Here is an 18,490-nt window from a genome sequence, read left to right as displayed (position 1 = left end):
GATGCCACTAAAAGATGCATCCTGTTACCCGACGGGACTGTTTTCATTTGTTTCACAGCAGTGACAATTCAAGAATACTTTGGTTTGAATTTTGAGACGGAGGTGCCTCTGTCTTTTGATGATTTTGAGGAAGAATATAGAAAGATGGACACCACATATCAAGGGTGGAATTTGGGGTTTCATAAGGCTGAGAAAGGAAGATTGACGGAGGAAGACGACCCACCTTTTGATATCAACATTTTCAAAAAATATTTCCAGTATACCTACATGGCTTGTGGAGAAGTTGGAGGAGTCAAGGCTCTAGACGTAGAAAGAATGGGACTGTTGGTTTTGGCAGCTGATATCCAGAGGCATGAACCAAGAGCGTTTGATTTCGCTGCATATTTGGCAGACATATTGCATGAGGTTTTATGGACCTGAAGAACAATCCTGATAAGAATTTCAAGCATTATTCTCTGTTAATATGTATAATATTATTTTATGGTCAATTCAAAGGATTGTGGCTAGAGGGTTTGAGAGTAAACCATTTTGGAAAGAACGGACAGGAGCAACCTGTGCAGCTATGGTTTTCTTTATGGGATTCTAGGTATGTGAGTTCCCATTATGCTAAGTTTGAAGAATTTTTCATCAAACCCTTGTTCATGATGTATAATGAAACTATTGAAGGATCCTTTTCGGAAACTATTAAGAATTTTCTTTGGCCATTCGAGCACCATAATACCAAAGTGAATCATAATTGGGGTGATTGGTTTTCCTATGCCAATTTCACTTTTGTTAGAGTGTTTGGTTTCGAGGGTTCACCATATGTATTGCCTAAATTGACACCTAATCGTATTGTATTTTTAGAAATTGTTAGACAACTTAGTGTTTCCAATGCTCGTCACTTTGGGGATGCACGTAAGTAGGCCTTTTTGCCAGGGACTTTGGAGTTTGGAGATTTTAGGATTAACCAGGGCTTATGAAGCCACTGACAAAAAATTAGCAGATGAATACAATTTGTTGTTACACACACCCAGGAAGACTTATGATCCTGAGGGATATATAAACATGTGCAGGAAAGGGTAGGCCCTAAAAGGTTATATCCATTTTATTGATGATATGGAAGATCTGTGCATTAATAAGGAAGTGGAATAATTGGCTGATATGATGGAAGATTTGGAGAAAAGGTTACAAGAGAAAAAACAAAGGCTAGAGGACCTCCAAGGTGAAGAAGAGGAATGTGCAGAAAGTGACTCAGGGGAGAATGAGGTTGTATCAAAATTACAGGTACCTAATAGACAAGAAGAGCCTAATGCACATGACAAATTAATCACAATCTTGAATGCGAAGGTAGATGATAGAATGATTGAGCACACCACTTTTGTATCAGATGATCAATTCATAAAATCTAAAGAGTTCAAATCATTCCTGTATCATTTCAAAGGTAAGAAATTAAGGGAAGCAGTGCCAAATATTACCCCTGAAAATGAAGCAAAAATGAAGAGGAGGTTGAAGGAAGAAATTAATGCAGAAGTTGAGAATATGACCCCACAGAAGGGGAGGCAATTACTAGTGGAGGTTGGTATAATTGTGTTTCCAGGATGGGACTTGAGTGCCTCATTTGTTTTTGATACTTTGCTGCACTCGGATAATAGGGATATGAAATTAGATATCCAAGGAGTAAAAGATATTTTTATTGGATCAAGGTATGATCCAAATGAGGAAGAAATGTTGCTATGGGCCCTATACCCTCCCAATAAGAGACCTAAGATGATAGATGTATATAAGGCTTTCGTTCATATGATGAGGTTGTAAGTTGGAGAGGTTGATCCTATGGTCACTGTAGATATAGGGATTGACATTTCCAAGTTTAATAAGGCTCAATTGAAATGGGAACTTGCTAAAAAGCATAAATACAAAGCATTGTATGAAGAAACTTTAAAAAGAGGAGGTCATCCAGTACCACAAATCATTGACTCTAGTGTCCAATGGAAAAAGAAGTTTGAGAAACTATCCTTGGAACAAAATAAGATGAAGAAGCAAATGAAAACTATCAGGATGGATGTTGCCTGTGTTTTTATGACAAGGAGGTATGAAAATCTGGAAAAGGTTTTGGATGAATTTTGGGGTGTATACCAGAAAAACATGGATAATATAATCTCAAACTAGAGGATTTGTGACAGACTCAATCTGCTATTACAGGATGAGACATTGAAAGAAAAGACTGTCAGAAGGATAACAAAGTTAATTGAAATTCATGAAAAGTATACAAAAGAGTTGAAGGAAGAGTTCCAGGAATGCCAAGAGGTTTTGCAGAATGAGATTCCCAGTTTGGTTGATAATGTAGGGGTTATCAAGGACAAAGGTGCATGGCTCTCAGAATGAAAGGCTTTACTTAGTGAAGCCCTCGGTGTCACCCAAGCAGATGCCATGGATATGAATGAGACAGTAGACCAGTTAGAGAACCTAATCAAGATAGAGATGGCACTTAGGGATACAATTTTTAATGCAATTACATACAAGGATGAAGGCTACCTTAAACACATCAGAAAATGCAGGAAGAGGCTAGATCCAAAGAATTGAAGTTTTTATTTCTCATGCTCTTATAATTATCTTATGTTATCTTAGTAGTTAATTTGTTAAGTGTTAGGTTCTAGTTATATTTGTAGTGAGTCATTTTGTATGTAGATGACATCTAGGATCTAGGCTTTTTAGAAGAATTACAAAAAAGAAACAATCACTTATGCTTGTAAGGGTTGTAAGTTATATGTATCAGGGAAGTCTATAGGAACAAGAATCATTTTTTGTGCAAACAAACTATAATGAAGCATCTATAGGTGCAACTTATGTATGCAATCATTTCGTAAAGATTAATATACAAGGTTCATTGTTTCTTTTCCAAATATTGTGCATACTTTTGTGTTAATGAGTTATCTTTGTCCTCTTGATAAATCTGTCAATTGATTTGCCATGATGTGCCATCACATGTTGTTGCATTAAATATGAGATTGGGTTTTCATTTTTTGTGTAACATATACTTAAGCCTTCATAGTTGATGATTAATATTGTCTTTGGAGTTGACAACATCTCTTATTCACAAAGTGTCATAAATATCCCTGGATAGAGAGGCACTGGTTTGTTATTCATCTTTCAAGGTCCTAGTTTGTTATGCATTTAAGGTCCTTAATTAAGAAGGCATTCTTGCCAAATCCTATATGAACCAACCTTTACATATTTCTTTCAAGTCTTGAAAGCATTTTTATTCTTAATATACAATCATAATCATTTTTATTTTGTTTCAAAAGGCATTCACTTAAAGAACACAATAAAGCATAATTGCAGAACAATCATTTGCCAGTTTTGCATTTGCTAATCATAAAGCTTAAATCCACTTTAAATAACTCTTTTGTGCTTGAGAGGGAAAGGTATACCTACCTAGGTTTAGTGGAGCCATAAGTGCAGAGGGATTTGGTCTTCGACCATCCCTATTTGTTGGCCAAGGCTAGTTGGATTAGTTGAGGATTTGGCAGACCCTTAAGTTTTCCAACCTGTGGTTTTGGGCACCAACACCAGGTTCAAAGAATCAGAAACAGTGTGACAAATATAATAACCCAGTTCAACTGGGAAAGAAACGTCTAAATCTTGTCTAGCCAGAGCCTTCTTGTCAATATGAGCAAGTTGCCTACACAGTTCATTTAGCAAAAAGTGATCAAGGGAAAATATCGATAATTTAAATTGTTCTCCTTTGAACCCTCCAACCCTGATGTAGGTGAACTGAGGATACTAAATGAAATAGCTTCCATATGTACTCACTAACTATATAGCCTCATTAGAAAATCATTTTTTTGCATTTCCTTGTGTATGCGGGAAAAGTGGGCTGATAAAACTCAATATGTGAAAATATTGCAAAATACTTGTCCACATACACACACAGGACTTCTTGGTGCAAGCTATGGAGTAATGAAGTATTACTCAGCTTCCCAAGGTGGGTCCCATGGTTCTCTATCTTACAATGTCCCTCAAACCAATGTTTTTGCTCTCATATCACTGAGCAAAATGGTTTAGGGATGGCAAATGCAAGAACGAGGGATGCTTTGATAGATTTTGGTATGAGATGCATCCTAAGCTATGCATGATTCTAGAAATGCAATAAAATAGATTATAAGATGACAAGGTTAGTATAAATACTATCCTAACATGATATATTTAGTCTATGATTGAGCCAAATGATAAAGAAAATATTCTAAACATGCATATTTAGACTAATTCCTGATTTAAAAGAGGCTAAAATGATGAGCATAAGATGAGATATGAAAGCTTGAATATATTTGAGCATAAGTATGATACTACAAATTTGGAGGATGATTCATAAAAATGGAGGAATGACAGCTCTATTTATAGCAAAAACAGGGCAATGGATGGTCAAGATTGAAAGAGTTGATCAAGGGTTGAGTTTGAAAGTTGGAGATCCATGTTTGTAATTGGCACCAATGAAATGGTGACAAGTGTCAACATAGGGTTGGGTTGAGAGAAGGGGTTGGAGGCATTAAATGCCTGAGGAGACCTCATGGTTATCTAGAGATAAGGGTTAAGCTTAAGTTAGGCTTACCTAATGGATTAAGAGTTAATCCAAGGATAAACCTTTGTGCAAATGATTAAGAGATAATCATGGTCAAAGCATTAAAGGCCTGATGAGACCTTTGGGTTGGGTAAAGGTTGAGTCAAAACAAATTCTTTAACCATGTAGGAGGGTTTGAGTTAACCATTAATGGTTATTGGAGACTTTGGGGGATTAAGTGGTTGAAGGTTGGAAGCCTTTAATGGTTATCAAAGACTTTGAGGAATTAAGTGGTTGAAGACTTGAAGCCTTTAATGGTTATCAAAGACTTTGAGGTTTGAGAAGTGACTTCCCTTTGCTTAGGGATGTGACAAAGTTTAGAGGATGGGTTAGGCTAATTAGGAGCAATTAGAAGAGTCTAGAAGGGATTAGAAAGGGGTTTAGGAAGGCAAGTGGGAGATGTAGGATTTTGCAAGTGGATGGAGGGATAATAGGATTTAATTGAAATAAAGAATTTCATTCAATTTGGTTGCAATTAAATAAATTAGATTTATTCAATTTAGGATAACTATTTAATTAAATTTGAATTTAATTAAAAGTGGATAGGGGGGTTTTATTGAATAAAATGATTTATTCATTAAATGGGTATAGTGAATTTAATTTAAATAAATTGAGTAATTTACTTAATTAAATAGAGGAATGTGGGTAATTTAATTAAATTGGATTTAATCAAATAGAGAAATGAACATAAAATATTCATTTAGGAATATGGTCATTTTTATACGTCTACACCTTGAACTTCATAAACTAGTCTCCCTGCAAACACATCACAAACTCTTCGAAAATCCTCATGACACTTATGTAGCTGAAGGTGCATATGGCAATCATAAATTTTCATCCCAACAACCCATTCCTCATGATGCAAACTCGGCAAAGGTCTGACACACGCCAAACAATAAAACAAGTATGAGGACATATAGAATTTCTTATTTTGGAGGCAATTACTTAGCCCTTCATGCAATCTCTCAGCAATTAACTCTGCCTGATCTATATATCACATCTCATCTAATATGACCTAGATGAATAAGTACATCTAGTCTTCACAATAAAATGTTTGTTGGCTTCCCTTCACCTTCTATAGAAAAATGAAATGTCCCTCGCCTCTTTGATCAAATGCTCTCTGGTTAAGGGCTAGGGCAATCTAGAACCACCCTTCTAAAATTTCAAGAGCCAATTTCTGGCTGTAACACTTCTATATTGGGTTTTGTTTTCTGAGAAAAATCCATGCGAGGTGGTTATCATCTAACCTTCATACGACTCTTTGGTGGGAATTTTAAAGACAACCATAACAATTTCCCTATTCACATTCAATAGGACACCCCCATTTCCATTTCTGATACATCTGTGTTCGGGGTCATACTTGTTCATGCACTCAAGCACTAACTAAGGGCACTGTATAGAAAAGGGGAAAACTAAAGCTTCTATTAACCCACTATCCACAATCCTTCCCATCATGGGTGAACAAGAGGGATTCCTAGCTCTTTATAAAAATTCATCTAAATCAGCATGAGCTAGGGATGTGTCCCCAAATTCTAGAAGAGAGCAACTAAGACCTGATTCTGACCCTAATTTTGGTGGAATGGGTCTCATTTTCAATACTAAAACAAGTTGCAATAACACCCACTATGGCTACTACAAAAAAAATTAACAGTTTCTTCCTTGAAGCACAAAAAATGACAGAGATGGCAAATATTTTCATCTCACCTTTTATGCATCTGGGTGTCTGCTAACTTTGAGAAAAATACCTCTAGCACTGAACCTCCACCTTTCCTAATTTAGCTTCTTCACGAATATTCAAATCTTTTTTGTACAAAATCAATATAAATGGCTAAAAATTCAGTATTATGATTACCACAACTCATTCACTTGTGTTGAGTGACAATTTAGATGAAATTTCTGAGACCTTCTTTTATTACAAAACACTTCGCACGATCTCTTATCAAGAAAATGATTACCACCTTAAGTGAGAATTTTTCAAATAAATCACCGAGATGCTCAAATTATTCCCCTTCATGTCGATCACTTCCCTCCTTCGGCCTTTGCTTTTACAAAGCTTCCATTTTGAATGTGGAACCGCTGAACATTGAACTCTTGAACTCTTGAACCAATGAAGGTTCAACGGTTCAAGTTCATTCTTCGCACAAGCTTTCTGCACAAGTTAGACTTGCTACAACTAAGACATAATATACAAAGACTCGATGAACCAATGAACCGATGAACTATTGAACTGAACGCTAGGTTCAAATAAAAGGTTCAAAGACACAAACACTTTAGACATAAAGACGCATCGACCGAGACAAATTGACTATGCTAAAGTTGACACACATTATCTTGGCATGAATATTCCAAAACAGAGAAAAATCAATTAATGCAAAAAATAGGAGGTAACAGGGTAACACATTGAAATTTCCATAAACAAGTGATAACCTAATAAATGAACCAAGGAGAAAATATACATTAAATAAGATAATTATGGTGTCTCGCCCATGGCTATGAGTTCTAGTACAAGCTCAGGATGGGATTGGGAAGGCTCATTCATCCTGTTGGCATTGATCTCGTGTAATCGAGCTTCCTTGTCTTCATGAAAGGATTGTTTGGTTCCACATGTGTTGTCAAATGGGGGTCAAGCTCTAGAGATACTGCTAGGGTAACCCATGTTGAGGCCATGTGATGACATTGTTCCCTAATTGTATCCTAGAACCCTATCCTAAGTGGTGGTGTTTGATGCCTCTACTAAAATCTTGTGATTAGTCCTATTTGTCCATGTGTATTTTTATTGTCTCCTTGGATGTTGCTTGCCAAACTAGTTTTCTTGTGTTATGAGGGGCCTTGTGTCTTTCTCTAGAGCATGGTGGGGTGGACCTAAGGGTTCCACATGGTCGGGAGGTTGTTACCTAACTCCATTGGGGACCGATGGTTATGTTCGTGTGTTGGATGGATCCTTTATCTTCTTTCCAGTTTCTTCTTAACACTTGAAGTCGATGATTCAATGATGTATCAAGAGATGTTATGCATTTTATTACCATTGATGTTGTATCATTATAATTTTTTCATTATCTTTTTAATTTGGACACTCCCTTGGGGAGATTGATGTAATATTATGTAATGTGTAGTAATCAAAAGAATTTAAATCTAGATTAGAATTTAGTGGTGCAATGTTGGTATTGACCACCCTTATGTGATGCAATGTACCATTATGTATTAAGTAAATTTTATCATAGGAACACTTAGGTTAGTGTTTAAAATGAACCCAACAATAGATATTTACGATTATAATTTATGTAATGTTATGTTAGCCTCATGGTTCTAGATGCTTAAATGTTGTTTAGAGTGTTTCTCAGGTAGAAATGTTAGGGAACTTGCATGAGGACTTAGGAGAATTATTATCTTCTGGATGTGCAAACGTTAAATTTAATTTCATGTTGAGTTTGTAATATTATGTAATGTTATTTTATTTTAGATATTGCTATGTTTAATTGGTTAGTTAGCTATTATCCTCTAGGGTTACTTAGTGGGGAATTACACTACTTAAACATTGTGCATATGGCAACAAGGAAACTATCTAATAATCAAAAAATGTAGTTGGCACACCAAAAGATACCAATAGTCTCAAGAACACCAAACAACTAAAAAGGATAGGTGTACTTTATAAATAGGTATGCATAAGTATCTATATGATATATGTTTCATCTCATTGAAATGCATGGGTAACTAGTTTCTACATCCATATAGTATACAAAAACTAGATATATATCTTACTCTAAAATAAAACCAAAGAAGTACATTGGCCGAAATACAAATAGTATTATATCCTTTTAATTCTAACAAAGGTGAGGTATGACAACTACATTGAAAATTTGTCATTATGTTTCTACAAGAATATTAATAAGCAACATCAAAAGACTCGGTAAGAAGTATCAATGAACATAAAATACACACACAGATTTCTCTAAAATAAATCCAATGAATCATTACTCCTAGTATAAACAGTATTATACCCTCATAATTCTAAAAAAAGAGAGGTGACAAATCTATTGAAAATGTGTGATGATGTATTGTGAGAAGATAAATAAGTAACATCAAAAGGCTCACTATAAAGTACTTGCAATTAGAACAAGATATATAAAAATAAAGCACATGTGCATGAAGATAGAAAAGGAACTATATAAGTATTGTGCAAAAATAATGCACAAGTGCATGAAGATAGATGAGGTTATGATTGCAAATTCAAGGAATACATACACAAAAAATATCACATAACACTTTATTAAAGTAGTGTGAGTACAGTAATGGCACAATATCTGTGCAAGGTCCCAAAAATTCAAATATTAAGTGTGACACTTTATTGGTATTTTGTAATGAGTTGGTATTTTGTATTTGGTTTTGTATTTCTTTGGCATTTGATGTCAAAGGGGGAGAGATATTATGGAAAAAACACATTATCTTTTTATTATTCCTAGGGGAGAGACATTATGTATTTTGATTTCTGGTTATGGTTAATGATATCTTTGGGAGATTGTTGGTTTTTGGTTTTTGGCATTTCTGTTTTGGCAATTTGATGGTTTTTCCATGTTGTGTTTCCATCAATGCCAAAGGGGGAGATTGTTGGTATTTTGGATATGTTGATATGGTTTTGTCATTGATGTCAACACTTGTCAACACTTGTCAACACTTATCAGCACTTGGAGATCTTTGGTTATGTTCACTGGCAAGTAGTGACTTATGCACAGTCATCGGTATTTGGTTCACCAATAGGTTATATTGTTCACCGGCACTTGGAATGACTTGGAGACTACTTGGTTATGTCAAAGACATTATTTGATCACTTGGTTTTGGTGATTTAGTTATTTGTCTATTCGGGTTTGCATATTTATTTTTACCGGCAAATAGGTTCAGGTTATGCACCAGCAAGCATATATATTCCAGATCAGCATGACATGTTATGGAGATGATTTATTATTATAAATGAATTGAGCCGACTTGATGCATCGCTTATTGATTTATTTGTAATTGATTTTATTGTAATATCTTTTAGTGAGCTGACCTATTCATTTGGTCTTAGCTTTCGGTATAAATGTAAGATCTTATTTGTGAGATTGATATGCGATTTGAAAAAGGATTGTAATAGGATATATGTGAAAATAAATAGAGCTATACATGTAGACATCATTTGAAGGTTGAAGGAATATTTTGAGAAGATAATCAGAACTTAACTGGTACTGAATCTAGCATATGAATATGTTATTTTAAGCAGTACATTATCATTGGATTTAACCATCCAATTCTAGTCAGTGTGACTCCCATTTTGTGATTGAGCAGTGAGCTCTAGGCAGCTGGCCTTTCTGCATGTGCAGACTCCATATTGTACACACATACTATTTGCAGTAGTATCATTTGATTGTGGGTAAGGCTTCCCACCGTGGTTTTTCCCCTTACAGGGTTTCCATGTACAAATATTTGTGTTATGTGTTGTGGATGTTATTGTCTTTCTGTTTCATGCATTAATCTTTACCGGTACTGCAATTAACTGATAAAACTGTCTACCGGCATAAAGTTTGGTTAAGTTAATTTTGGTTGAATTTATTGGACAACTAATTCACCCCCCCCCCCCTCTCAGTTGTCTTCGGGACCTAACAGTGTGATGATGTAATGTAAGAAGATAAATAAGTAACATCAAAAGGCTCACTATGAAGTACTTGCAATTAGAACAAGATGTATAAAAATAAAGCACATGTGCATGAAGATAGAAAAGGAACTATATAAGTGTTGTGCGAAAATAATGCACAAGTGCATGAAGATAGATGAGGTTATGATTGCAAATTCAAGGCATACATACACAAAAAATATCACATAACACTTTATTAAAGTAGTGTGAGTATAGTAATGGCACAATATCTGTGCAAGGTCCCAAAAATTCAAATATTAGGTGTGACACTTTATTTTAATGTGTTCTAAAATCATATAGTGTTAAATAAATTCTTACAATGCATCAAAATAACCAAATGCTAAATATACAATTCTACTCTAAAATAAAAATAAATAAAGGAACCATATTGAACTACATGAATAGACATAAATTTTTTGAAAAATTGAACCCAAAAAATGGTCCATAAGCATAAGATATGGCACTTAAAGATCCCAAAATAAAAACTCCATTGTAAAGTAACTAAGAAAAATAAAATTTAAAAATAACTAGATGTCTAAACTAAAGATCATCTACATGATAAAAAAAATGGAGTATGTGAAATTATGTCCCATTTCAAAAGTTTCCTTGAAACAAGGAGCTCATATCACTAAGAATGAAGTGTTTGATTGAAGATTAGGTCTCAAAACCAAACTAATAATTGTGAAGTGGGCTAAAATGGGTGGATGAATTGCTAACATTATCGTAATGTAGTTTTAACATTAGCATAAAACTAAATGGAATATGACTTTAGACTTACAATATATTCCTTGGGATGCCAAAACCATTATTTGTTTGTAGCTAATTTCCTTTGGAAGGAAAAATGCATGGTTAAAAACTAAAATCATCAATTGTATGATGGAATGATGAAAGAATAAGTATCTGGTCAACTACTGAGAGGGGGGGTGAATTAGTAGATAGAAAAAATGATAATAACTTCACCAATCTCAAAATCAATCTCTCAAAGTAAACTATCAATGTAATACCACTATCAAGATAAAAACTCATAAGATAAATTAGTTGACTGTTACAATAAATTAACAGTAAACAACTTCAAACCCATAAACATCCAAATGCTTTTTCATATATCAACAACCTTCATTTCTCAATGCTTCTGGTTATCATGACTTATCAAAGTAGTTAAGTAAATCAACCATAAGAACATAACCACAAAAACATTCACCCCTTGACACAAATATTTTTGACGTGGAAACCCAAATGGGAAAAACCACGGTGAGATGAGACTCACGAGATAACTATCTAAACTCTTCTAAAGTTCGCCCTATTAGGAGCCTAGCCTATTAAACCTTTAAAAAAGTCCTGTTAAAAACGAATCCTGTTAGGGACCACCCGGTTAAGAGATTGACTAAAATGCATTGTTAGAAGCAATACCCTGTAAGGAGAAACCTCAGTAGAGGATTTGAATAGCACCAAGCTTGTTAGAGCTTACCCAGTTAGGGGATTTCAATTTTGTTGTAATTGTTAGAAAACAACAAGAGTTTGTTGATATGTTTGAATAGCACTACACTTGCTTGATCAGATCATTTTCATGCTCCTATCTACCTTTAATCAATCTGTAGATACATCATCTGATTTGGCAACCACACACTCAACTGATCTTTGCCAACACTAAAACTAAACAACTTCGTCGCCCTTACAAAAAAATTAATTAGGTCGGTAACACAACAAAAACCTAATTATCATAGAGATTACAAAAAAGTCGGTTCAAGTATGACAGTTGGATTACATAACAATCTCTGCACATCAATCATTAAAACCTCAATCGCTCCTTGATCACCACTTCATCGAACTTAGTAACTCATCACATGGTTTGCATTATATGAAATATACTTGCTCATTCCCTAGACAAAAACCGTTACATCAACTCGCCAAAATCACTTGAAATTATCTTCATACAATAATCATACATGTCATAATCATTGTCGCTCATCATCAGATTGTAAACCAATATAACCAATTCACCAAACTTAATCGGTTAGGGTTTATAAAAAACAACAGGTAGGGTTTACCAGTTACCGGTTCAACTCTCCAATATATAGCAATACTGGTTCACTCTATAAATTCTTCCTACCGGTTATAGTTTCCTTCACTAGCTCTTCCTACCGGTTACAAAACAATATTAACAACATCAACAATATCATTACTGGTTAGTTGACATAAATGACAACATAACATATCATTAATGCAATCTTCATGCAAATGCCAACAATCTCCCCCTTTGGTATTGATGGCAATACAAATATCAATACCATTGATTGATGTTGTGCTTGTGAATAGGAATCTTGGTTTACATTACCAAGTATTCACCATGCTCTCCATGTCTTCGGCTTGTCACTAGTTCTTCTCCTTTTCATCACATAATTATTCTCCCCCTTTGACAGCAATGCCAAATTGAAAGTAAAACATGTAATGTCAAATTTCATTGTGCAGCATCAACAACCTGCAACTTGATGCTTCCCATGTGGAATAACTCCACTTCTACACCAATCCTTCTATAAAATTCTGCAAGTAGCTATGGGATTGATGTAATCTACATCATGCTTAACTGACCTCATGAAGGGGTACAACCCCTAGTTGACTTCTAAGATACTCAAAAGTAGTTTTAGGCAGAGGTTTAGTAAATATATCTGCAAGTTGCTCCTTGGTAGAAACATGCTCCAAGATCACATCTTTACTCTGCACTTTTTCCCTTAAGAAATGATACTTCAATTCAATATGCTTGGTTCGTGCATGCAAAATAGGGTTCTTGGAAATATTTATGGCACTTGTATTATCGCATAAAATCTTTATAGGTTCTAAAATATTCATCTTAAAACCTTCCAAAATGTGCCTCATCTAGATAGCCTGAGTACAATTCATGTAAACTGCAACATACTGAGCTTTAGCAGTAGATTGTGAATTACAACTCTACTTCTTATTACTCCATGAAACAAGTCTTCCTCCAAGAAAAAATGCTCCACCAGTTGTGTTTTTCCGGTCATCAACATTTCCTGTCCAATTTGCATCTGTATACACCTTCAAGTCAAAATTTCCTCCATATGGATACCATAATCCATAGTCAACAATACCTTTCAAATATCTAAAAATCCTCTTGGTTTCTATCAAATGTGTTTCCTTAGGATTCTTCTGGAATCTAGAAACTATGCCAATTGCATGAGCTATATCTGGTCTATTGTGAACAACATAGTGCAATTTTCCAATCATTGACCTGTATTCCTTCTCATCAATAGCTGTGGATTCATCTTCCTTAGACAACTTACAACCTGTAACCATTGGTGTCCCAACTGGTTTACAGTCACTCATGCCAAATGTCTTCAAGACCTCTTTCACATACTTATGCTGTGTGATGAAAATACCATTCTTCATTTGTTGTATTTGCAGGCCTATGAACTTTTTTATTTCTCCCACTAAAGACATTTCAAACTCATTTTTCATTTCATCTGCAAAACTATTTGTCATGTCATTATTACCTCCAAATATGATATCATCTACAAATACTTCGCTGACCAGTATTTAATCTCCTTCAGATTTGAGATATATGTTACTATCATCACTGGTTCTCAAAAATCCTATCTTCATCAGATGTGTATGAAGCCTTTCATACCATGCTCTCAGTGCCTGCTTTAATCCATATAAAGCCTTATGCAGTCTGCATACCATGTATTTTCATCAGTCAAAGAATAACCATCTAGATGCTCAATGTATACTTCTTCTTCCAGTATCCCATTCAAAAATGTTGGCTTAACATCCATTTGGTATACCTTGAATTTCAAATGTGTTGCAAATGCAAGTAAAGTTCTGACACCTTCGAGTCTTGCCAACAGTGCAAAATTCGCACCATAATCTTCTCCTTCCTCTTGTGCATAACCTTTTCAAACAAACCTAGTTTTTTTGTGAACTACAATACCATATTCATTCAAATTGTTCTTGAATACCCACTTAGTACCTATCACATTTTTATTTACCGGTTGTTCCTTACTAGGGTCCATGTGTTGTTCTTCTCAATTTGATCTAGTTCCTCCTCCATAGCTTTAACCCAATGATCATCACCAAATGCTTCCTTAGAAGTTCTTGGTTTAATAGTGGAGATCATGCAAGAATTATCTCTGATTATTCTTCTGGTTAGTACTCCAACATCCTTATCCCCAATAATATGTTCAGGATTGTGATTCAGTCTCACCTATCTTGGAATAACATGATCATTATCTTTAGGTTCAACTTCTTCATTATCATCATCTTCTTCTAAATTTATCTGTTCCGATTGAACTGGTACATCAGTATTTACTTTGTTGGTTCAGATTTCACAATTTTTGGTTCCAAAAACAAAATGCAAGGATCTTCATCCTTTTTCTGCAAACTGGTTTCCTCTGAGACTTCAGTATATTCATCCACTCAAACATCAACACTCTCAATAATTCTCTATTTCTTGTTGTTAAAACACTTGTAGGCCTTACTCTTGGTAGAATAGCCAAGAAATATACCTTCATCACTTTTAGCTTCAAATTTTCTAATATAATTACCTCTCTTAATAAAGCATTTGCTTCCAAATATCTTGAAATAACTAACATCAGGTGATCTTCCATACCAGTATTCATACGGAGTCTTGTCCTTACCTCTTTTTACCATAATCCGGTTCATAGTGTAGACAGTTGTGCTGACAACTTCTCTCCAAAAAAATTTCGCTACACCTCCTTATATCAACATCATCCTAGCAGCTTCAACAATTGGCCGGTTGTTTCTCTCTGCGATACCATTCTGTTGTGGTGTCCTCAGTGTAGAAAGTTGTCGTTTGATACCATTTTCTTCACAATATCTAGTGAATTCCTCATAAGTAAATTCACCGCCTTGGTTTGTCCTCAAACACTTTATCTTCTTACCACTCTCCTTCTTAGCCAAGGCCCCTGAATGCCTTGAACTTACCAAAAGCTTCAGTCTTATCCTTCAAGAATGTGACCCACATCATCCTTGAGTAATCATCAGTGAAGATCATAAAATATATGTCACCTTGAATACTTTTTGTCCTTATTGGTCCACAAAGATCTGTATGAACCAAATCTAACAAATCTTTCGCTGAAAAAGATTTGCTCTTGAAAGATGAGGATGTCATCTTTCCCAACTAACATTCTTTACATAGAGCATTAACCGGTTTGTCCAACTGAGGCAAACCTCTCACTGTCTTTGACTTACTCACTTTAACAATGTTATCAAAGTTTATATGACAAAATCTCCTATGCCAAAGCCAACTATCATCTATCTTTGCAATTAAACAGCTGCTGACTTTAGGATTAAGGGGATACAGGTTACCTTTAGTTTGCTTCCCGGTTGCAATCAGTTCACCTTTTCTACCATAGATTTTGCACATACCATTCTTAAACTCCAATGGGTATCTTTTGTCATTGAGTTCTACCACACTCAAAAGATTGTGCTTTAAACCTTCAACCTAGTAGACATCATCTGCACTACTCTTTCCATTAAGAGAAATAGTTCCCTTACCTTTAACCATGCAAGGTGAGTCATTTCCAAATCTTACAACTCTGCCATCAAATTCCTTCAAAGAAAGAAATTTTCTCCGATCACTGGTCATGTGATGTGAACAACCACTATCAATGATCCAATCATCAGACTTATCCATCTTAGATACTAATGCCTTATGGTCTGATATCTCTTCTTTAATAGATACAAACACAATGTCTTCATTAGCATCACTATTAGATTCTTCATCAGTGATACCACCATCAAAAGAAATAAGACAATCTATTTTGCTTTTACCCTTATACTTCTTGAATTTCTCTCATTTGTGCTCATTATCACCATTAGGACAGTTAGCAGCTATGTGTCCAATCTTGTTGCATGCAAAACATTTCAAAGGTAATTTACCTCTATATTTACCTGTACCTCTAGGCAACCGCTTGGCCAACAATGCTTCAAGATCAACTAAATTGTCTTCATCATCAGCTTCTCTGTTGGATCTAGATTCATAATTGTGACTGGCGTCTCTAATTTTTCTCACATATGGGTTAGAAACAGAAGCTCTAGATGTAGACCTAGATTTTTGTACACTACCATCATAACCATTTAATTCAAAAGCAGTAAGCTTGCCAATGATGGAGTCAAGAGTTACCTTAGTTTTTTCAATGGACTTTAGGTCCTGAATGGCTGCAACTTGGATAGCGTACACTGGTAGTAGGATTCTCAGTACCTTACTGATCATTGTGGCATCTTCCACTTTACCTCCTACACTATTAATTTCACCAACCATCTCTTTTATCCTTTGACCATACTACTAGATATTCTCACCTTCATCCATCGACATGTCATCAAACTTTCCTCTTAGACTCTCTTCTTTAGCAAACTTAAAATGTTCATCACCGCTATAAATCTCTTCAAGTTTTTTCCATACCTCACATGTAGTCTCTAGACCATGAAAATCGATATACTCTACATCAGACAAAGAACTGATAATATCCTCTAATGCTTAATGATTTTCTTGTTGCTCTTTCTTCTGATCATCAGTTAAAATCCTAATAGGTGCAACATATTTAGTATCGACATGTTCCCAATACTAGCTTCCCAGATTCTTGATATAAATTTTCATTCTGCCACTCCATATCTTATAGTTCTCTCTATTAAATTTCGTGCCTTCCTTCTTCATCATGATTTGCAAGATCTTTACCTCAAGCTATTAGGCTTAGACCTTACAGGACTTGCTACGCTCTAATACATGTTAGCACATATTTTCACAAAATATTTTTGTGCTCTATATGGATCCCTTTTTTCCATCATACGAGCATTTACTGTTGGTGTCTTATATGCAGGGGCATAATTGAAGAACATGGAGCTGTGTCAAAAGAGGGAAAGCCTTTTTCCTACATTGTTTGTGGGATAGGCTCTTTTAACACTTAAATCCAAAGTGGCCTGTATGATAATTGTCGAAAGACAAATGGCTTTTGGCGTGAAGAAGGTTGAACCCAGTGGACCCCACGCATGCAGATGCGCATCTCGAGGCAACCAAAATTTTATGATAGACTGACAAGGATGGAGGCTAAAGATCAAGCAAGTCAGACAGATCTAACAATCGGGCAGATGATCCAATGGTGGTCACTATACCGTAATGAGAAATAGCTCACCGGTTAATCCTCACAACTTGGCGACTAAGTATGTGCGGAAAAGGGGAGGTTAACGAGCATGCAAGATCGAGTTGATCCAACGGCGGTCGCTATACCGCAATAGGAAGTTTCATGACCTATATCCCTCGCGATATAGCGACTGCCAACATGATAGATGAGGTGTCGTCCTGGTGGCTCTGCAAGCGAATCAGGATGTGCCATGTGGTGGAGTGCAGAATAAGAACCCAGGTCCAAGTGGTGGGTAGATGGATCTGCAGGCGAACCAAAGAGTGACAGGCAGCACGGATGGATAAAGAGAAGAGAGAGTCGCTCAGGCAAGGTTAAAGGCCGAGAAAATAAGGAAGATCAGACGGTCGGCCGATTCGATCCGACGGTGGTCACTATACCACGATCGAAAGATGTGCGATGTTTATTCGCCATGACATGGTGACCGAGTGGTGGGGCCCGCTAAGGAAGAATTTCTGAGGAGATAACAACCGTGCAAGTTGAAAGAGATCCAATGGCTATCGCTATCCTGCTATGGAAAGTTGCACGATCAATATCTATCGCGGATCAGCGACAAAGAGGAACCAAAGTGAAATGGTGGGTCTGGTCAAAATGAGTTAGCAGCTGAAGTGGCAGTTAGGTGGCATCTCATCAAAAAATGACTTATCGAACAAACCTAAGCTAAGATAGATCTCTAAAAGGACTCACCGAAAGTAGCAGTTTCATCGACATGAAGTTCATCAAAGAAATCAGAAGCGGTCCCATCGAAAATAAAAGGTATCGATGTAACTACAGAATTGATAGGACATGAGAACAACTTGTCGAAGGAGGAGGTTTGGTTGAAAGAATAATAAAAGGGAAGTATTTCTTATCGTATCACACTGCCTTATCTATTATTTGAATGTGAATTAAAGATGAAATTTATGTATATCTATCCTAAATAAGTGCTTTGAATATATATTTTAGGATAAAATGTTATTTTATATAAATGGAAGTTATTTTCATGAAATTATTTTCTTAAAGATGGAAATACTTTGATTTAAATGAATTATTTTAAACAAGTATAAGGAAATAAAT

Source organism: Cryptomeria japonica, chromosome 9 (genome assembly GCF_030272615.1).
Source record: "Cryptomeria japonica chromosome 9, Sugi_1.0, whole genome shotgun sequence".
NCBI lineage: Eukaryota > Viridiplantae > Streptophyta > Pinopsida > Cupressales > Cupressaceae > Cryptomeria > Cryptomeria japonica.
This window is presented reverse-complemented; position numbering follows the sequence as displayed.